Genomic DNA, 22,504 nt, shown 5'->3' with positions numbered 1-22,504 from the left:
AGCATATGACATGAAGGTCATGAAGTTAATACTCCGAATTCGTGTTGCGACCCTCTAGTCACGGAGGAAGACTATATAGGAGTGGAAACTCTCCCGTGTGCGGCGACCAGAAAAGGTCACAAGCCCGCGGCGCCACTATCACGCTGGCGGCGCCTGGCGGCCTGGAAAGAAACTACTGAAATATAACGTCACGGCGTGCCCGCTGAAGCAAACACCCGTCTCGTCTGCTTGTCGGCTCTGAGCGCGCGCCGCCAAAGCGGCTGCCCGGGCGCTGCATTTTTAATTTTTTTCCCCTGCTGCTTCTACGAGGCGCCGCAAGGCGCCGCCACTGCATGCGCCCCCGACGGCGCATACAACTGTGACTTTTATCAGGTCGCCTGCGCTCGCTCGCGCAGACGGGAGTTTCACCTCCTGTGTAGTCTTGCTCCGTGCCTGTAGGGCGATCGGTGCTGCATCTTTCGACAATAATAGCTTTAACTCCATGAGTTATAACGCCACTGCTAGCGCTCCGCTGCTTCGCATGAATATTCGTTCTATACCAATACTCGCACATGTATCGAATAATGATAAGAATAATAGATTCATATTCGATTCGTGTTCGGTTCGGTTTTTAACTACAATATTCGTATTCGACGTAGTACCGAAGCTAGCAGTCATGGGAATAGAAACAATTGCTCGTTATGCCATAAATAACGGAAACCAACAGTAACCGAAACCAAGGAGCATGGGGATGTCTTTTTTATTTTTGTGGTTTTCATAATAAAAGTGGAAGAAAAAACAACAACATTCCGCCGGTGAGATCCGAACCCAAGACCTCCGAATTTCGCGTCCGGCGCAAGCTGGGCTAGTTGGGTTGACAGTGCTTTTGGTGGGGAACAGCGCGAGAAGCACAAGGACAAAGGTAGACAACACACGACAAGCGCTGCATGTTTTCAGTATATAGGTTAATGGTGTTCGATTAGGTTTCGAAAAAGTACTATTCGCACACCCCTAGTCTTAACATTCAGCGCAAAGAAAATTTTCGTACTTACTTTACATTCCACAGTAAAGGTAGGCAGCTCCTCTTCCCTTTTTAATTTTTATGCGGTCTAAATGATTCCATTGCTAGTGTTTTTTTTTTAAATTTTTGGTTCGATCCTTGACGTTCTGGCTAATATCAAGTAACTCTCTTCAAAACCAATCGCATATAGATAAATAGTAACGGAGTTCGAACGGAAGGAGTATTACATTTCGTTTTCAGATGTCGTAAGTGTTAAAAACTTTAACATGATCATGCTTTGTGAATGCAAGTAATCAGTTAAAGTAAACAATGAACATGCACATCTCTTTTATCTCACTACACACACGCGCTTATGTACTACCGTAGACACGTTTACTAGCATTGTGTAATCTGATGAAAGAGTTTCTATTACTTTAGCGGTAACTGAACTAAAACAAGAAAATGACAGGAAAAAAATAAACAATTCAAAAAATAAAAGAAACGCCGATACGAACGCTCAAGCCTGCCTAGAAGTTAGCCCCTCCGTTTCTTTCAACCCAGCGGCAAAGTTTGTTTTCTCTGCCACCTCAAGACCCTGACCCCAGCTTCTTGGTAGCAAATTTGGGATAAACGTAAAAAACGAAAACAAATAAAGAAAAAGCAAGCACAAGACTAGCGACCAAAGTTAAACGATCAGCGGAGCTATGTATCTTCTCCTCTCAATTTCTCCCCGGCGTTTCTTCCGCTCGGGCATTGGAAATATTTGTTCTTTTTCACCGGGTCATCTATTTTGAATGCAAAAGAATAGAAACAAAGCATTCGCCGTTGGAACAGACGGAGCGGACGAAATTAAGAGCTGCGGAGGCAGCGTGGATAGTGTCGGAAGACAAGGAGTCGTGTTGGAGTTGGGGGAGGGCTCCCAGCTTTTCAGCCCCGAGGAGACTAGTCTTTTGATCCATACTTCTTGTTTGTTTGTTGCTTTCCTCGTCGCACGGCCGTTGTTGCAGCTACTAGAGAGCGAGAGTAGAGCGGACGGGGGGGGGGGGGGGGGGGGGGGGTTGAGAGCGGTGGCAACTGGCGCGGCCACCCAGCCTCGCTCTACTTGAAACAAGTCAAACGCGTCGTCCCTTAAGTTTTCCTCGGCTACTAGGTTGCTGCGAGATCGCTTTACACTTGGTGAGAATTCCGAAGTCACGGCAAGCGCGAAGAAGCAAAGAGAAGAAATCGCAAGGGTCCACGTGAAGGAGAACGAAAAGAATATGGCGCTGGGAAGGGGGGGGGGGGGGGGGCACCAAGAAGGGCAGGACAGACAGAGAGGGCGAGTTGAGAAACGGGCGAAAGGGAGCGCGAGCGTGTGCCAGCGAAGAAATACGTGAAAGTATTTAGAGGCGCGAGGCGAGAGAAATTTATACTTCTCGTAAAAATCAGGGAGACGTGACCAGAGTTTGGTGAACGGAAGCGTGGTGGCAGCGTGGCGTCGGTCCAGAAGCGGGGCGCGCACCGGGACCTCCTCCGGCTGCCGCCCCGAGTCGCGCCCCGCGGCACCGGGACCACGGCTCAGCGGCTCGAGCGTGAAAGGCACGGGAGCCGAAAATGGCTTTGATTGAATTATACGAAAGGAAAGGCACTGCATGCCGCCACCCGAACAGTTGGAGCAACCAAGGGCGCCAACAGCCGGCAAAATGTGACGGCAGCAAGGACAAAGAAAAAAAAAAGAATAGGTCACGACAAAGGGGGCCGTAAGTTTGCAAGGCTCTTCGTTGCGCTGAGTCTGGTCCGCCAGAGGAAGTGAGTGACTGTCGTCCTAAACTCATTCAAAAGTCAATTCAAGGCGAAAGCTCTAATAGTCTAAAATGTACCGCGGTATCTTCGAAGAGGGTTAACTGGTGAGCAAGTTGGTAGTCTGACATCATATCCATCTCATTTAGCTCTGACGACAAGACAATAAAAAAAAAGTCTTTTATAATCTCCAGTAGTTCGTTCTAAATGAGATGACAATACACCGTAGGGCCGTTGAACATGTTTAACGACGAGCAGATTGGGGCAAGGGACAAAATGGCAGAATAAAAAGGTCAGGTCGTTGTCGCAACAGTGATCTTCTTCGGTGTTTATTTTTGTGCGTGTGTGTGTGCCATTTAAGAACGCATGGGATCTGGAAATACACACTTGTGGGGTCATTCACTCGGCCTGTGTGATTGACGCTGTATTCGCGAGCGAGAACTTGAAGGCAGGCTTCACGCTATTTTGCTTAAATGTATATGAACGCCTATACTGGCATCCTCTGGCGACGCTGCATACTCTTTCTACCCTAGCCTTCATAGAAACAACGCTGCAGAAGTGACAGGTGTGACGCAGAATGGGAAGATTGATGAGACAGTGGCGAAGTTCCTACTCACTTTACAGCGCCGAACTGACAGAAGCTCATTTTTTGCACAAGGAAAACGCATATCCCGGGAAGAGTTCACGCAGAGTTCCTGTGCCGTTATCACGTAGCACACGACAGTGTCCGTCGGGCTGTCACTCCAAGCTGAAACATGTCCCACAACCGAATCCTTCTACTTCTCCGAGATCTTCAAAAAATACTTTACCATACTCGTTGCTTGTTTTTTGTGGGCCCATAATTAATTATTGTCACTGCTCATGGTAGAAATATTCTTAAGTTAAAATCTGTATCGGGCAGTCAGGTTTTATCGACGTTAGGTGATTTTGTACAATTGAGAAATAAAAGTGCATATTATCCTTCTTTGCAATGCTGTCCCCTCTGCTGTCAGTGCCCAACATTCGGCGTAGAAAACACCTTAAGCAAGGACTGCTGAGGCATAGTCTGCGGTCTCTCGTTTTCACACGGCATCCGACAATGACCGGAGTAATAAACCGATATTTCGTAGCATAAAACAAAGCCCAGTTCACATGCGCCACTGGTCTTAAATCGACCCCAACATATCTGCGCTTGCCCCTTGCACACTGTGGGGCGCAAATAACAATGGGAAAAATGAATTACACAGTTGTCACGTCTGCGGTTTCTTTAGAAGGCACAAACAACACCGTCGCGAGGTGTCAGAAATGTAACGGTGACATGAGAGCCGTTGAGATATAATTTGGTTTTGCAGAAGTTTTCGGGCTAATCCATGTACTTTCCTTTGCCCCTCACGAACGATGGCCGTTGTCCAGGTGAAGCTGTTTGCACCATGAACTGACGACCATTGACTGCTAAGGAGTGCTCCCTTGAAAGGAGGAGGGGGTGGGGGTGGAATGCCACTGCTTTTGATGACGTCACGTAAGTTACCTAGAGTCTTACATTCCACATGGGACACATCACACTGATTTCGCACCGGCGCACAGATTCGCTCTTAGCACACTTATCTGATAACACTTCCCGGAATATCAGCAACATTTTTATTTCTTTTATTTGAATTTGAATTTCACGCAGGACTGCTTAATAGGCAGGAATAAAGAAAGCTAGGCAGCCAAAGTTAAAGTTTTTTATCGCTAAAAATGCTTAAAAGAAAAAGAAAGCCACTGCATTTACTTGTACAGGAAGAGAGTAGGAAGTGCTGTATTAAAAAGAAAAGAAAACGAGCGAACAGGAAGCTTTATACTAGGCAAGTGATAGAACAGGTTAATAAGAAGAGAATCATGCCATATTATTGCTACGATTAGGAATGATTCATTAGGGAAATGTTGATAATGAGATCTTATTCTGACACAAGATAGTCTTCTTTTGTATTAATTCTCATTGCCTGATCTTAGGCTTGACCCTTGTCGGGCAGTCATCCCTTGTCAGGTTCTCTGTCGCCTTTAGCCTCGGCCCCCTCTTGGACTGTGTCCAAGGAAGCAATAAATAAAGAAAGAAAGGAACATGTTTAACATCATTAAGCAAAACGATAAAAAGGAAATAGACGCGAACCGAGACGCGTGGCCACCTAGCGTATAATACCAGCCGCACAGAAGTTGCTCAAATGTTGCTCAATAATTACTGAATAGTTCATTAATTTAGAGGCATAAATAGGCACGCAGAAGCCAGTGCCAAGTGCAAGTAATATGAAGTTAACCCGCATTCGCGAAGGATTGTGTGCTGAGACATGACGCATGTGCCAATAGCCAAACGATCTTCAGATGAAACACGCCGTTCCAGGCACTGTTTATTGTTTGGTTAATTAATTTATCCAGTTTTACACTCCTAAGCGAAGCAATAGGCTGAGGCATGTAGCAGTGCTGCGCTCCGGATTAATTCCGACCACCTGCGGTTTTTTAACGTGTACCAATGTCTGAGCACGTGGTTTGTTGCTTTGCATTTCGTCTCCATTAAACTGCAGCCGCCTCGGCCGCGTTCAGATATGTGGCTATGAAGCCGTACCCCAGTGCCCCACTGAAGCTCCTCGGCGGATGCATGTTGCGTTGTTAAGCGTACTATCCTCGAAATCGAGAGAAGACAGTTTTAAGTCACTCTGCAGGCCGATTATAAACAAACAACGTAGCATATGTCTGACCAACTGGCTCCTCAGTATACTCTGCAGGCCGACCCTGTCAGTTTTTCTGCAGACAACTGCAAGAACTGTTGAACTGCAACTACTGTTGACTCAGTATCTTCAATCAAGTACTTGGGTGTCCTGTTCACCTCCAATTTAAGCTGGAATGCTCACATTGAACACATCACCACAAAAGCATGCAAAAACTTGGCTACCTGAAACGTCACTTACACCTTGCTAACACAGATACCAGACTTCGAGCATACAGTTCTCTTATCAGGCCTTCTTTAGAATATGCGTCAATAATTTGCCCCCCCCCCCCCCCCCCCCCCCCATCACTCTAATCTCACGAACCTACTCGAATCAGTTCAAAATAAAGCTGCGCGGTTCATCTTAACTTCATACTCGCGATATCAAAGTGTGTCCGCCTTAAAGAAATTACTTAATCTCCCTCCACTTGACATGCTCAGGAAATTATCACGGTTGACCTTCTTCCATAGCCTTTACCACAGCAACACTGCATTCGCTCGAGCCCATATTCTTCCCGCTCTCCACATCTCTACCCGCACAGACCATGTTCATAAAGTAAAACCTATATTTGCCAGGACTAACGCTTATCAAAATTCGCCTCTAGTTTTATCTGTTGCCGAATGGAACTCGCTACCTGCAAACATTGTCTCGCTTACGGAATCATCATCATTTCATGCAGCACTGCTAACCTTTTTAGAGTGTGTCAACCTGTCCGAAACCACATTTCCTTGATTATTTACTTAAACAGTGTTTTCAAGTGCTTGGCATTGTGTAAAATTCATTCCTCTTCATCTGATATGTATCGGTGTAGGCTGTTTATCTAAATGTTTATTTGATTGTATCCTTAAACTCGTGTTCCGATGGGTACTGATTGTTTGCTTCACATTTTAGGTTCTTATGTGTGTTTCACGCTACTAAACATTGTATAAACTTCGTTACTCTTTCCTTTCTTTCTTTCTTTCTTTGTTTGCTTCTGCTAGATGTTTTTTATGGTTCCTAATGCCTTCATATATTTACATTGTACAGATTTCACTCATGCTTGAACTTTTTCGTCCCCCCCTATGTAATGCCCTAATGGGCCCTTAGGGTACTCAAATAAATAAAATAAATAAATAAATAAATAGCTTCAAGGATTTTCGGCGTTCAGCCTGAAGAAAGCGCTATATAGCGCGTGACAAGTTTTGTCTCTAGCCCTCACACAGAAGCCTCAGGGGTGGCCCTTGCGCTTTTGGATTGCATACAACGGGAGCAGTGCCGAAAAAGAAACCCCATGGTCGATGAAAAATTTTGCTCAGGCGCTCTGAGAAGCGGCAGTAACGTTGGCTGCCGAGGCGACAGGTTCCGTGCTTTCCCCACAGGAATGAGTAAGCTTCGTTTCAAGCGAGGCGCTTTCTGGACAGGCCGGTTACGAGTGCCTGAAAAAATGAAGGAAAATAAGAAGGACGAATATGTTAGATAAAACATTATTTTTTTTGGCGTCGCCAGGCCCCGAAACACTCTCGAAAATACGTGAGGCCGTTTCCTAAAAAGAAAAAAAGAAAGGCGAGTGACAATAATACGTTTAACATTATGCGGCTCTTGGTCCCAACATTAAGTTCACCGTTAACGCAACGACCTGCATTGTAAATCTGACTAACGATCAAAGTCAAGCCACTTCTCTGACTAATGAATCTTGGGGGCAGCAGCAGTCAGTCCTAAAGCAGAGCGCTGAATGCCGAACAACACCTGGAAGCAATCTTCCCCTTTTTGAATTCGATGGAACGGTTAAAGCACTGCATTTGAAGATTCTAGTTTAACTGATGAGGCACATAACTACCGAAACCTAATAAGGGACAAACCAGCGGCTGTGTAAACGTGGGGTGCTGCACTTCAGTTGGAGCAGCCTGCGCTGTTACAGTGCAGGAAAACCGGCTATCTGTGCGTACGGATGCCAATTGGACCACACAAATTTTACTGATAGACTGGTGGGTTTTTGCTTGCCGAAGGAATACGCATGCCATAGAGGAGAGCACTGTATTATGTGCGGCCACCTCGGCTTCTTTAACGTGAACAAAATTATGATTAGACCAGTGTTTTTCCATTTTGACTCCATCGAAACGCAATCGCCGTTTCTTTGGGGGACATAAATTATGGTGAGGCATAAAAAAAAGAAAAAAAAAGAGAGCCGCTGCCTGCGCCACAAGTATAACAGGCTTAAACCAATAGTAAAATAAATAAAACTGGGCCAAAGCCAAATTTTATATATATATATATATATATATATATATATATATATATATATATATATATATATATATATATATATATATATATATATATATATATAAAAAGGAGTCCTCTACCACCAGCAAAACGGCAGCCAAGGCAGCGGGCCCGATCAGCGGGGGGTTTATTTGTGATCCAAATACGAATATATAGATAAAACTCTTATATAAAGTCTAGAAAGATCTTCTTTCTTGAAGAGGGTTAATTATACCAAAATCATAGGCTGTACAGCAGGAGGGGGGTGCAGTTAGCTCCGCCAAGATAAAATCCATAAACGAATTATTAATAACAACCAAGAGCACAATCTCAAGACGCGCCACGGACGAAAAAGTGCAAAAAAAATTGCCGATGAAAGAAATCTCAACTCGCCACTTACAAGTCAGACCAGAAAAAAAAAATAATAACGAGAAGAGCAGCCAACAAAGTTCAGGATAACATCGGGTAACGGAACATACTGAAAGATAGCCCGCCGCCATAGATCAGCGGTGGCTGCGTGAAGCAAACAGCCGCAAGACTGAGCGGTGGCGGGGAGCGAGCGAAGGGGCTGCCGCGCCGACAGAGGTCGCAGAGGAGAGCCCCGGCGGCGACGTCGACTGCAGCGTGACGCACGGCCGCCGCGGGCGTCCTTCCGGATGGCCGTCGTATTTAAAGCCCCCCCTCCCGGCGATTCCAGATTCAATTGAGCTGAAACAAGGCTGGGGCTCCCAGGCCGAAAACCGGCCGCACGCGGGGACGCGCCAATTCGAAGCGACGCGCGCCGCGGAAGGGGGGAAAGCGCGCCCAGGTCTCGAGACAAAAGGGGAGCGCGCCTCAACCTGGCCGCCCAGCCTTCATTGAGTGCCGCGCAACGGCTCGGGTAAGGGTCCGGCCGGCAGTAACTAGCGCCGCCTGCGCTATAAAATCTACATGAGCCAGGGAAACGCCTTTTTCTTTCGTTATTTCCTCAACAGGAAGTCGCTCGGGGCCGCGGCGACTTGCCCCGTGAAATAGCGCCCGAGCTGAAACTCCGCTGGGTGGAAAATTCACGGCGCTCGGAAATGTGCCGCACGGAGTGCGTCGGCAGCCGAGCGTGGCGCCGGAGTGCGCATAACAAAGAGCACGGACGACAGCGGGCGGCGGTGCGAAGAAAAGAAACGCTTGTCTCGATCTGCAGCCATACGGGCTTGCCAACGATGCGCGGCGTTCGGCCACACGAACGCCCGTAAAGAACGGGAAAGTTCCCTTGGCTAAGAGCGAGTTCATGTTTCTGAGGGAAAAATTCACAAAATAAGATTTACTAGCAACCGCACTGCCGCCTCTAGACCAGGTTAGCCGGTGCGTCAGTGGCATAATTGTTGTCATCGGCGTCGGAGAGATAATGACGGCTATTTAATTAAGGATGAAATTCGATGAAAGAAGAGCACAAGCTCACAGTTTTTCCCATGGTACAAGAGTAATAGAAATTAATCGAGCGGAAGCAGTTGGTCTCCAGGATGGCGCCTCGCATGTGCACTCAAAACACTGCTTTCATTCCACCCCTTTTTTTTTTTTCTTCTCGTTAGCGCTGCCAAACGGCAGGAAGTTTCTCCGGCGACGTTCCTTTTATACTCGTGTCCCTCGCGCGATGGTCGCCAATCGCCGGTGGCCCGAGAGTGATCGGGATTAGCGCCCCGCTCGCTGCATCGCAACGAAGCGCGGCCAAATGGGCGCCCTCCGTGCGATGGATACGGCTGCAAAGTGTCCGGAGCATTCTTTCACGCCCCGCGTGACAGCGACGAGCCGCCTGCCCCGACGAATCTTAATGCCGCTCCTCGGCGACTGCAGTGAACGAGAGACGCGGCACCTCCCCTCGCGACGGCCGCATCATCCCGCGCGAGGAGAAGAATGGCGCCCCTGAAGTAAGGAGACAAGCCGACACAGCGGCCGAGGTGAAGGAGCCGCCGCTTGACGAGCCGACGACGTTTCGCGCCTCTAGGTCCCCTCGGCCGCGGCGGCGGGCCCGCCGATGCGTTATGACGCGCCCCGCGCCCCCGGAGGACGACGTTTGGACGGGCGTTCCCAGCAGGCGTCGCGCGCTGCCGGAACTGAAGCGCCTGATCGGCGGCTCCGCGCTTGGGACAACGACGCGGCGGGGAAGGGCACAGGGGGCTCCCGGGGACAGACGTTGTACGGCTGCGATGCGTCTCGTCCGAGGCGGGACATTCGCTTGGGTTTAGTTCTATGCAGAATAACTCCTGCAGTCGAGGAGCGCCCTCGAAGGCAGTTACTGGCATTCATTTCTTGGAGACACCCCTGCGAAGTCGGATATTTGCAGTGAACTAGCTATAGGTGCTCCCTTGCATCATTTAGAGGACCTGCCAAAGTTGTGACTGACGAAACTGTTAGACAGTAACACTTGTAATAAAAAGAATTTAAAGTGATCGAAATTGTGGTGTTGAACGTTTAATTCTTTGGAACTCATTCCGTTTGTAAGTTTACAGTAAATACTCCTACCGCGTTTCCTTCACTTCAAGATGTGCAGAACTAAAGCTCTCATATTATCACGATAGAGCAAAACTTTACGGGTCTTGTCATCACTCTGCGAGCAGCCTTGCATAACCAAGAGACTAGACCGGATGTGTAAAGGGGCTCTGAATTTCAGAGGCACCTTCTGAGGAGAATAAATGAACTCGCTCAATCACTACATTTGTGTCGCCATGAACACTTGAGCCAAATAATACACTGTACACGCAGCATAGAACCCACAATCGCGCGCGAAAGTTGGCGAGCCCTTTCGGGCGATTTTTTCACACTCGCACCCTTCTCCGTCTGGCGCTCCTGGACATGTTGCTTACCTCTTTCCTTACCATGAGGATGATGAGCCTCTTTTGCAGGTTTCGGCTGTTTTTTTTTTTTGCAAAACTATTGCGTTTGAAATTTAATGCAATACATGAAAGCAAAGCTAAATAAATGTGCTTTTTAGGCATATAAAATTGAAAAACGAATTGCAAGTTGCCACGGCAAATTTTATTTGCCAAAAACAAGATTTTAGGAGAAAAATTAACCAACCTGGCTGTGCTAGAAGCATGCTAGTCGTCCTGGTTAGCTCAGTTCGCAGAGCGACTGCTCCGATGAAGCGGTGGTCCCGGGTTCGAACCCCGGACCAGGACGAAGATTCTGTGGAAGCTCTGTAGCTTTCCTTTGTAGCGGTATGGCTACGCTTGGGCGGATGGCAATGAGTAATCTGCTCCTTAATTAAAAATTGTAAAGACACGTTTGTGTGTAAAAGGAAAAAAACGTTATCAACTTTGTGAAATATGCAATGTGCATGGTATTCTACTGGCCGCTGTCAATAAAAAAAATCAATCTTCTACCTTGTATAGCATTCTTCATATAAAAAGAATAACTGGAAACCCTATAGTTGGGAACCGGAGCGCGGCTGCCTGTCTTCCATGCTAGTTTCCGTCGTCGTCGATGTCAGAACAGAATCCCGACAACAAGGCATCATTCTCAGACTCGCTGCTGCTCGGGTCGTCGACAAAATCAATCGCAGCCTAAACGGAGTCCTGAGATTTCCGACGTTTTACAGCACACGTCGCGCATGTGGAGTCTGCCAAACGACCTTGACGGTACCACGCCTTCGGAGCGCGTTAAAAAAAATGCAGCCTTGCGGGAAAAAAAGGACACCGAAAGTGAAATTTTATTTTGTCTAATCACGCAAGCCAGATGACGCAGCGTGCCTGTAAGCAACGCGGAGGGCTCCGAAGTTGAGCGGAGAAGTCATCGTTAGCGGGCAATGAGGCGGTGGCGCGTCTTCGCAGTGTGTTAAAAAAATGCCGCTTTGCATGAAAGGAGAAAACTACATCGGAAAAGAAATTTCGGTTCTTTGACTACCGGTCAGACTAGCAGCGTGCTAGTAAGGAACGTGGAAGATTCAGAAATCATTGCGCGAAGTCATCGTTAGCGGGCTAACGATGCTCAATGGGCGCGGTAAGGAAAGAGTCTAGAGATGGCTGTTATATTAGACTCTTTGAGACGTCACGCAGCTGCCATACCCGTGGCCAGTCAGCCGCGTCACTCCGGCCGGTCAGGAAGCTCCGCCCCACGGGGAATTGCAGCGCGCGTCGGCAGCCGGTGGTGGGGCCGAGTGCGTGGGGCCGGAGAAGTGCCGACCTTTGAGCGTGCAAAAAGTGACGGGAGGAGAGAGAAAGGCACGAAGACGCTGAAATTCAAACTCAGCTTCTATAAAACGCATTAAAGAAAAAAAAAATTCTTGCTGGAGGATATTCGTGAAGCTGCGTCTTTAACACCCCAGTCATACCGCACTTTTATTGAGAGCCCCTTTCAGAGGCCCTTTAATGTGGTAGGGTGGTCTGATAAACAATGTTAGTTGGGCTAACGAAGAGAGACTGCAGTCAACGAATGCGAATGCGCAGAAAGCTACGTATCTAACCGCGTCTTGCTTCAGGCCATACAGTGCGCACGCTACGGGCACATTACAGTGCTGCGTGACAACATGGCTGCGGTCTGCTTGCCTACTTCGGACCAAACGCAGTGTGGCCGCAGGATTCTGCGATGCAATAGCTCCCTCGAAATGGTGGTGTGCACTTTTGATTAGCGCCCTTTCACCCATATATGTAAGGCATAAGGGACAACTAGCCCTCTTTTGTCAGATAAGCTGGCGATTTTCAAGCTGTTAACCCTAATTATATGCAGTGCTCGTTGTCGCCAAATCAGTGACACCCGGTGACGCAGTTCTCCGGCTTTTTGTCACCTTTTGCGTTATCGTCTAAATTCACAGTATTCCTAGTTGCAAAAGTAATGGCTCGTAGTACCCTCACTGGACTGCCATCAAATAGCGCAGAAAAAGTTTCTTCAGCAGCGCTGAAACGATTTAACTCATGGTCCCTAAACAGCGCCACAGTGTGAACGCCTACTTGAGGGACGCGACGGTGCGGCAAACTAAATGTGTTGCAGTTAGGCCGTTCAAAGCGTACGCCCAACTAGAAGTGTCCAGTATCAGGCATAGGCTAACGCACTCATGAAGATGCTATACCTATATAACATCCAGACGGGTAGAACCAAGATCCGCACGCTCGCTGTGGTATAAGCTGGTAAACAAATGGCTCGTTTGGGTATGCATGTAAAGAGCCAAGAGTCCTTAGGGAAGAGGGGTACCTTTTATTTTTTTGAATAAGGAGAAGAAAGGTAATTGAGTAATCATTGAATTATAACAGGTAATGTGACAGGCTTTCCCTGGTTTCAAAACGTTTTGTCTGCTTTCATGCTGAGAGACAAGTTTTAGAACCAAGAACGAAAAGAAAAAAAACATTACGGATGATTGAGCATGGTTAGGCCAGATGCCAGTTTGGTGCGCTGGCATTTCGCTTCCCATTCTCGCATTGGTCATTCTCCACCTTACATTTCATAGATTCCTGTGAGTGCTCGTGCCACTCCTGGCGCAGTGGTGCAGCGGTTGAGCGATGCCCACTGCCCTGCGATGGCAGCTCTTGCCACTGGTGTGGTCTGTGCGACCCAGGTTGCTGTTCCAATCGTTAATTTAACTGCTACCTGCCACGGTGGTCAGTTTGCTCACAATCGCATGGGCAGGTTGTGATGACGCCACAAGGTCACGTGACCTATAGGTGGCCCATCTGGCACCCAGGCGTGTGGAACCCACCCACCCAGCTCACGGTCGCGGAGGGACCAGGCAAACGCGCGAAATCGGCGAGTTTGGGCTATAGTGCTGCGCACTAAAATCCCCAGAGAAGCAACCTAGGTGGCAGGTGCGCCAGCGGGTCACGTGATCTTGTGACGCCGTCCCAAACTGACGACACATGGGACCGGACAGACAAGGGCTAAGCGGCTGAGTGGGCGCTCTAGTGCTAACGCATTAAAACACGAAACACGTGACTGAATTTTCGAAAAACTGGCGTAGGTAATGGCAGCTACTCTCCGCAGCAAATTAGCGTAATATTACCCGCGGACCAAATAAAAATCTACATACGAGTTAGGAATCATAAAAGGAAAACCTAGAAGAACTTCGCCCGGAGAACTGCCTCTCCTGCCATAGTTTTACACGTATACGGCCCATCAGCCTCTTGCTCGTGGAGGAGGAACACGGCTCCAAGTGAGGGGGAAGCAGGGGGACGCAGCGTGGTTCCCACCGTTCATCACGCTGCGGGGGCGCCGCACCGAAGACAGCCGCCTCCGCGAGGACAAATGCCGCGATCGGGGCTAACCACGCGGCGGCCGAGCGGACGACGAAAACAGCGCTGCCCCCGGAGCCCCGCATCGGCAACCCTTTGACGGAGGGCGCGCACAATCGTCGGCGAGACCTGAGGCGGCGCCGACAAGTGCGGCGGGAAATGAAGTTATTCGTAGCCCCTGTTCCTCATTTGTCACGGGATGCGGCGGCGAGACACGCGCCGCGTGGCACTATTAATACCGCCTCGCTCCCCGCTCAACTTATCCGCAAATCCTGGCATGAAAGGACCGCTCTCATTTTGACAGTTGTCACGAGAGGAGGCCCGCCGCACAAGCTCTTGGGCTCTTGGCTGCGCGCATGGCGCCGAGGTCAAAAGCCCGCACCGCCGAGCCGGCTCCGGCCTCTTTCTAGGGTTTTCATCCCCTTGCGCCTGTTTCGTTTTCACCGCTCGTTTTCGCTCCGCGACGTGACAGGAACGGGCCAGGAAATTATAGCAAGTTGAAAAAAAATAGAAACACATTCCTCGGATTTCTCGTGCTATTTCTCGTAAACAAGGTTGGATACGCTGTCGCGGAGACGCATCTTCGCTTGCTTGAATGGCACCCCCTTGCTCGCGTTCTGGAATAAGGACGCGCGTCAGACGTGAAGCACGAAGGCCAGGCTTCGAGCCAAAATTTCCCCGCCTAAACACGTGGGATAAATCTGGCGCCAATTTCTACGACTCGCTGCCATCACGAGCTTGATGTATTAAAGGGTTCAGTTATTGTACAGAGAGGTCACGAATTAAAGCTCCTGGCTGAACTGCCCCATTCGTGTTGCGTTTCAGCAGCATACAGGTGACATGAGATGCTGCGGCAACCGGTAGCTAACAGCAAAAATGTGAAAGTCCGTACAGAGCTCATAGTAGAACTGCTTGCCTATCTCTAAGTAGAACGCAGTTAAGGAACAAATAAAGTGGCTGGTAAAGAAACAGCTAAAGGAAGAACTGAGCAGATATTCCTGAGGAGTATTTTTTGTTTCAATGTCGTGAATATAAATGAAGATTCATGCGTCAAAAACTGGTGCGACCCCTATCGCACCAAGCCCACTCCAGCATCAAGGCGACAGCCAGCAAATCCGGCAGGAACTGCTGGCTGTTACCGCGATACATTCAAGCATACAGCTGCATTCAGTCAGAATTTTGCACACTGCTGGACTGGAGCAAATTTGCCTGGTGTCAGAACATCTTCGTCAGCCCCCGCGAGTCATGCACTTTCGTTAAAATAGTGGCTGCGTGAACGTACTGGCCGAGTAATTTTAGTCAATCCATTAAAAGATACATGCTACTGTGGTCAGCTCATTCAGCCATATATTTTAAACTACTTTGGTGGAGTACGGTTATAAAATCGGAGTATCGATATATTTCTGTAGTTGAATTTCCGACAATCGTCGAAAAAATACGAGCGTATTATTTTTAGTCCAGCATTCCTCCAAACAGGCACCATAAAAAGGCGGTAAAGTTTACGCTGTGTTTCCGCCTTTTTTTTTTCAGCTCGTCGGGCTCCGTGTAGCGGTATTTGGGGCAAGAACGTAGTCGCTCCAGAGGTGCTTCTAGATTCAAGTCTGTGTCTGGTAGAAGGAGCGTATCGAGAAATTTTTCCACAGAGTTGGGCGAGCAGACTTGTGTCTGGATATCTGGGGCGTGAGATCAGGTGAGAAATACTTGGCTACATACGGAGAGGAGGGCTCGGAAGGAAAGGCCTTAAACCCATTTGGAGCTACGATTGCTACCAAATAGATTTAAAGCACGTGCGTTGCCTGAGAAATTGATCAGAGACTACTGATTGCTTTTAAAATTATGTTTAAGATTTATGCCCCTTTCTAGTAAAGCTTTTTCTCGGAAACTGCTACGAATTCACTGCTCCGTCATTGACACATGTTCCCTCACCCGCTGCTCAGCGTAATCGTCTAACGTCACGCTCACCTCGGCGGCAGTCACGAATTCCGGTTTTCCTCCTCCAGTTCTTTAGTTGGCTATAAAGCATACTAAACTGGGAAATAAATAATGTTCTTTTGCCCGACCACTTGCTTCGGTTGTGTCTGGCCGGGCTTTGACGCCAGCCCGTTTCTATAATGATCCGATCTATAGTTATGATTAGTTTCGAATGCACAGGGCCAGTGTATTGCACAATAACGATAACAGCGGCAAAAGAAACCTTATGGCGCTTTCGAAACGACGATTCGAAGCGTCGACCTGAATCCGCGAATGTGTGCAATGTCCGTCGTGGTCCCATCAGAAATCAGAATATCGATCCAAATAGTCCACTGAAACAGCGCTGTTCGTTTTCAAGGAAGAAGTAAACTTGCTCCAGATTGATGTTAGACCAACGCCTTTAGTCAAGGCGCCGGCCAGAAATGAACGCAATTTGCGAACGAGAACCTTTGAGGTTTAGGCACTGTTGTTAATTCGACAGCTAACGAGAGTTGCACCCTCAGCTGAAAGAGGCCGCAATGCTCGGAGCCCTGCGGGAAGGAACATTCATTCGGGCTGGTTTCGCACGTTCAGCTGCATTTAGTTGCAGCTGCAAACCGATGCCTCTCCATTCATGATAATTCATTTTCATGGCGCAAGGGCATCACTGGCCAAAGAGGGCCTTGGCACAAGGTCCTTTCTTTTCACAAAGTGGGGCCAAAGCCCCATTTTCCAAGCATTTCACCTCAGAGAAGCCGATCACCAGGCCAAGGGAACGCTTGTACCCATTGTATAACGAGTGGGTACCCGGCGGCACTGGGGATCGTACCCCGCACCTCCCGCATGCCAGGCGGATGCTCAAACCTCTAGTCCACCGCTGTGTTCATTCCTCTACCGGGTGTTTTTTTTTTTTTCAACTGTTTACAGATCGTTATTATAAACCGTGCGAGAGATAAATCTGTGCGGTCTGAGCAGGTGAATTGTACAGAAAGGCGGACGTTATGTACGTGATAGATAACACGATTAATTAACTAAAAAAAAACTATATACTTTCTTACTTTTGATTTCAAGGGCCAACATTATATTATTAAATTGAAGGCTGTCCACATAGAAGCTAGGTTTTTAATTTTTCTTTATCGCCAACGCGTTTAGAAATATTTAACGGCAAAAATTCGCATTTTTTTTAGCTCGAAAAGATTGTTTCAAGCCGCGCACATTTTAAAATGGTGCCGCTGGGCATTGTATTTTGGCGGAAATCGCGTTAACTGCTTCTACGGCATAAGATAGACAAACGGCTTCCGTATTTGATGTATTATAAATGCGAGCGACGCCATTTAAAAAAAAGTGCATTGCGGGAAGCCAACTAGAAAAATGAGTATTTTTGACGTTTCATATTTCGAAATGCAATGCCGGTAATGAAAATTTAAAAGCTGGACTCCGCTTTTACCTTGGCGGCCTTCAATTTCTTGAGATGATGGTGGCCTGTGAAATTAAAGATAAAAAGTTGGTTGGTTAATTTTAGTTAATTAATCCTTTAATTACTGAGCTCTATCACGCGCATAATTTTTGCCCTACTGTACAATCCACCAGCACAGACCGCATCGACGTATCTCTTGTAGGGTTTAAAATAACAATCCGTAAACAGTTAAAAAGAAAACACCCGGTATATACATACATATTCTTCCTCTGGCACAGTGAACGTATTGCATAGATGCACGTGGTAGCTAAGGCGCACACATTAGTAACGTATTCATGCATTTACTGGAGTGTAATCTACAGCACTGTTGTTCTCTAGGTATAGCATTAAAGATGTGGTACCGGCTTCTTCTGCATGCAGATCCTGACACGGTCACGACGTTTCAGAACGCCTTTTCTGCCAACTGCTGATAATAAAGCTCAGCATGGGATCCGTTTCTGACTGCTTATTCCCGGCAATCCGAATGAAAAATATAGACAGAAAAAAGTATGGCAGTGGAGGTAGGAGCTTTTAACCTACATGGAGCGAGAAGAAGTTTTTTTTTAGTACGAAATCACTACTTCACTAGCAAAGCTGGAAAACCTGAGGTATGTGAGAAGCCTCAACCTTTGACCTTCAACGGAGCCCCAGCGGCGGATGCCTTGCGCAGCTGCCTCAAGTGATTTCGCACGTCCTACTCGGTTTAACTACGTTAAAACCTTAACATTTTTTTTTTCTGCGCAGACCCCGGCTGCGCGTGTAGCTGTTAGTACTGATCTCCCCCATCTATTTACTTAATTTGGAATGGAAACCCAAGGATGGACGTTGAAGATTTAACTGCGCAACCACACAACCACGCTTGCCAGCTGCGCAACCCCGCAGAACCTGTTAACCAGCCAACTGGTGCCTTCGCGCCTTGTTTCAAAATATGACAGCTGCAGCCGCATTGAGTGTAGGAGCCGCGCGCCATCTGCGCGCAACGGGCGAGAACAGCGGGCGAGCTGAGAGCATTGAAGCGATTGCGCACGGACAGATGGCGCGGCAGTGGCTTTGCGCGCGAATCTCAAAGAAGGCGCGCCGTCGTCACTATTTTTTTGTTCGCAGTGCATGTGCGATGTCAGTGCACGTTAAAGATCCCCAGGTGGTCGAAATTATTCCGGAGCCCTCCACTACGGCACCCATTTCTTCCTTTCTTCTTTCACTCCCTCCCTTATCCCTTCCCTAACGGCGCGGTTCAGGTGTCCAACGATATATGAGACAGATACTGCGCCATTTCCTTTCCCCAAAAACCAATTATATATTATATAGTGCATTCAAGAGCTGGTAGCGGGGTAGGCAACAGTTGCAAACAGTTTCAATTTGGTTTCCGATTAATAGGCCGCTCTACTTTTGCAGTTGTTTTCTTTTTATCTTGATGGTCACCCAGGCAGCACCATAACGTTACGAAAATGTTACTTTTCTGGTTTGGCGCAACGTTAGCATATTGTTGTGAATGCATTTTTGTTACGCTTTTTAAATACGACATAAATATGTGCTTGAATGTTCTTACCCTAACCCTATTTAAACATTTAAACACCATAAATGAAAGTAAAATAGCAGCACAGTGCAGGCCTGACAGTTTTTGAGGTACACACCTTAATCAACGTTTTGCGAGGACCAACAACGAGGACACACTTGTACTCTACAATACGCCACAACCAATACGTACAACTCACCCACAACCGAACGGATGGAGATAAGCATATTTAGCCAATATTGAACGGTGTCCCATAAGTGATAGTGATGAATCGATAATAGGCAAAGTTTTCTGACAAAATAATGGGGCTGTGCATGCGATCTACGGAAGGAATTATCGAAGGAATTTATTGAAAAGTACGCCTAGTAGAAGTACATTTTTGCAGAAATAATAATGCAAAAATTTCTGGCACGCAATTCTTTAAATATATTTCAAATGCTCGTTCCTAAAACAGCACGAACAAGAAGATGACGCAGAAAGAGGCACACACAAAGGTGCTGCTGTTTTATAATTATGGTTTAGACAGTACAATAACATTTAGGACAAATATTAGACCACTGTTTAGTTTGAACGTTGTACTAATGCTTTTGTGGAACGTTCTTGCATGCTTGTTGGTTCATTTCGAGCAAAATTAAGACTGCACGAATAGGACGACCACTACAGGCGAAGAATCGAATATAACACCACGGGCGCAGACTTCAAATTAAACATAGGTCCTTTCCAAGAATCTTTTCGAGGTTTAACGGTAGGCTTTTCCCAATTGGCTATCGCCAATTTTATTTTTCTGAAATGGTGGCTCTCAAGGGGCAGTCATGTTTATGGGTCTTTCCAGTGAAAGAAATTATCAGGTAGCCAATCTCATTCGTTGTACTCGTTTCTTTGCCTCTTGTCCCTGTCCTATCTGCACAGTCTTAACGTTCCTAGTTATACTAATTCTTACAAAAAGACATACAACAATATTTGTTAATTTTGAATGTTATAATATCTTTATAATACAGCATTAACACTAATGTTTACATGGACTGTTAAACTAATTCATATGACAACTAATAACGTTATTTATTAATTTTAGCATTAAATTAATGTTGCAGTGTAATATATGTAATGTTAGTGGAACTTACATAACAATTTACCGCATTAATTTAATGCTCAGCGCTACATGACTTGTTTGGGAACTCGACTTCGCGTGCTGCTAACCCTAAGAATCAGAACTGATACCAGCACAAAGCGTGTTGGAGAAGAACAAGATATCCTCTGTCAAGCGATATCAAGGTATTTGAAAAGAGCAGTCGACTGCGAGTTTCCGCATACTTCGCATTTACCAAATTGCAGAAGAGTTATCTGTGAACTATTGCAGAAAACAGAAAAGAGCAACGCCTCGCCATGAGGTGTATGAGATTACCATCACTTAAGTTCAGGTGAGTGCAACTGCCTGACACCTTGGAAAGCTAAACATAATGAGCGATTGAGCGAGAGGGGGAAGCGAGATGGGTACAGCCAATAACGCGCGAGTACATTTTGTGACGACAAAATAGTTCAAATGAAACTTTTTATTTTCACAATAACAGCAATTTTAGCATCTACCAAAGCAAACGAATCGTTGTAGCCAACAAAAACATATGGCCAGAACTTTGCATGGCAGCAAAACTTCAGCCGAACATTTCATTTTCATAGTTCATTTCTCTAGGAGTTATGTCAGGAAGCATAATGACAAAAAAATCACACAAAAGGGCACAAGAAATGTGCGACTCTTAGTAACGATAAAATAATTGAGTGTTGCTTACAAAGTCCTTCAACCTAGGCGCACAGAAATGGCACGAAGTAGCAGTTGCGACAGGCCCCTCAATAATTACAAGTAGCACATCCCGTACAGAATTGTTTTTCGCTCTCTACAATTCAGCCCGCGTCATGGCACAAAATTCGCGTCCTGTCATAGCTCTGATACAACGAAAAAATGAGGTGAATGTTGCAACAGCGACCACCGTCCGTTGCGCCTCTTTTCAGTGAGCGATCATGAGGCTGTGCTCTGATGCACTTCGATATATTATAATTTCTAGATATTTCACTTTCCCCTTCTGAGTGAAAAATTGGCACTGATAACATGAACCGTAACGCTCCCAGGAGCACCGACTCCCAATTAAGCGCACCCTGATTACATGCTCTTAAGGGGCTCTGAAACACCTTCCGGGGAGAGCACATCGATTCGCTCAATCACTGTATTGTGTCGTCATGAACACCTGAGCCAAATAGTACACTTCTACACGCACCAAATAACCCACAATCACACGCGAAAGTTGGCGAGCCCTTTCCTGCACTTCTTCATGCTCGCACCCTCCTCCATCGCGCCGCTCCTGCGTATACCATTTCAGGGGTGGCCACTGGTTAGATTCTTTCACACGTCAGGCAGCTACCATGGCCGCGGCCAAAAAGCGGTGGGCAGTGTAACTCCGGCGAATCAGGAAGCTCCGCGCCCAGTGGTGGGGACAGCGGAGGAGCGCCGACCTTCCAGTGTGCAAAAAGTGACGAGAGGAGAGAGAAAGGCGCGAAGACGCTGTAATTCAAATTCAAATTTTGACTGACATCGCACAGCACACGGGCGCCTTAGCGTTTTGTGCTGTGCGATGTCAGTGCACGTTAAAGATCCCCAGGTGGTCGAAATTATTCCGGAGCCCTCCACTACGGCACCTATTCTTCCTTTCTTCTTTCACTCCCTCCTTTATCCCTTCCCTTACGGCGTGGTTCAGGTGTGCAAAGATATATGAGACAGATACTGCGCCATTTCCTTTCCCCCCAAAAAAACCAATTATCAATTACAGATAAACCCACCGCTGTGGCTCAGTGGTTAGCGCGTTCGGATACTGAGCCGGAGTAGCCGGGTTCGATCCCAACCGGGGCGGCTGCGTTTCGATGGAGGCGAAACGCAAAGGCGCCTGTGTGCTGTGCGATGTCAGTGCACGTTAAAGATCTCCAAATGGTCGAAATTATTCCGGAGCCCTCCACTACGGTACCTACTTCTCCCTTTCTTCTTTCACTCCCACCTTCCTCCCTTCCCTTACGGCGCGTTTCAGGAGTCCACCGAGATATGTGAGACAATTACCGCGCCATTTCCTTTCCTCAAAAACCTATTTTCCATTTTTTTTGCAGATAAATCTACAAAGCTCATCAAAAAAATTCTTGCTGAACATATTCGTGAAGCGGTGCCCTTTAACATCACGAGCACACTGCAACATTATTAGAGCCCCTTTCAAACCTCATCGACAGTACGATCCAGGCCTACCTGAAGGACATTGCCATCACCGGGAAGGTGAACGCAGTAGCCCTCGGTTACGACACCAGGGTCTCCTACTCTAGAGGCGGTCGCGTGTACAACTGCAACACTATACGATAATAATCTAAGGAGCATTTTAATTAGTAGTGCCGCAGTTGCGAAATGTCCCACGCCAAGTGGCGTTTGTTTCAGATTTTTTAGCAGGGAATCTTTTTCACCCCTCCCATTTTTTAGATTGAGTGACAGGTTGGGAAACTAGGTAAGCTTTTATGCATTTTTTTTTTCAAAATTGTCCTTCCGGGAACAGCCATATTGCCCCTGGGCGGCTGCAGCAAGGTTCGGATTGGCGCATTTCGCACAGGCAGCTTACTGGGCAAGCGTGGCACACTGCAATCTACAGGCGC

This window comes from Amblyomma americanum, chromosome 1 (assembly GCF_052857255.1).
Source record: "Amblyomma americanum isolate KBUSLIRL-KWMA chromosome 1, ASM5285725v1, whole genome shotgun sequence".
Lineage (NCBI taxonomy): Eukaryota > Metazoa > Arthropoda > Arachnida > Ixodida > Ixodidae > Amblyomma > Amblyomma americanum.
This window is presented reverse-complemented; position numbering follows the sequence as displayed.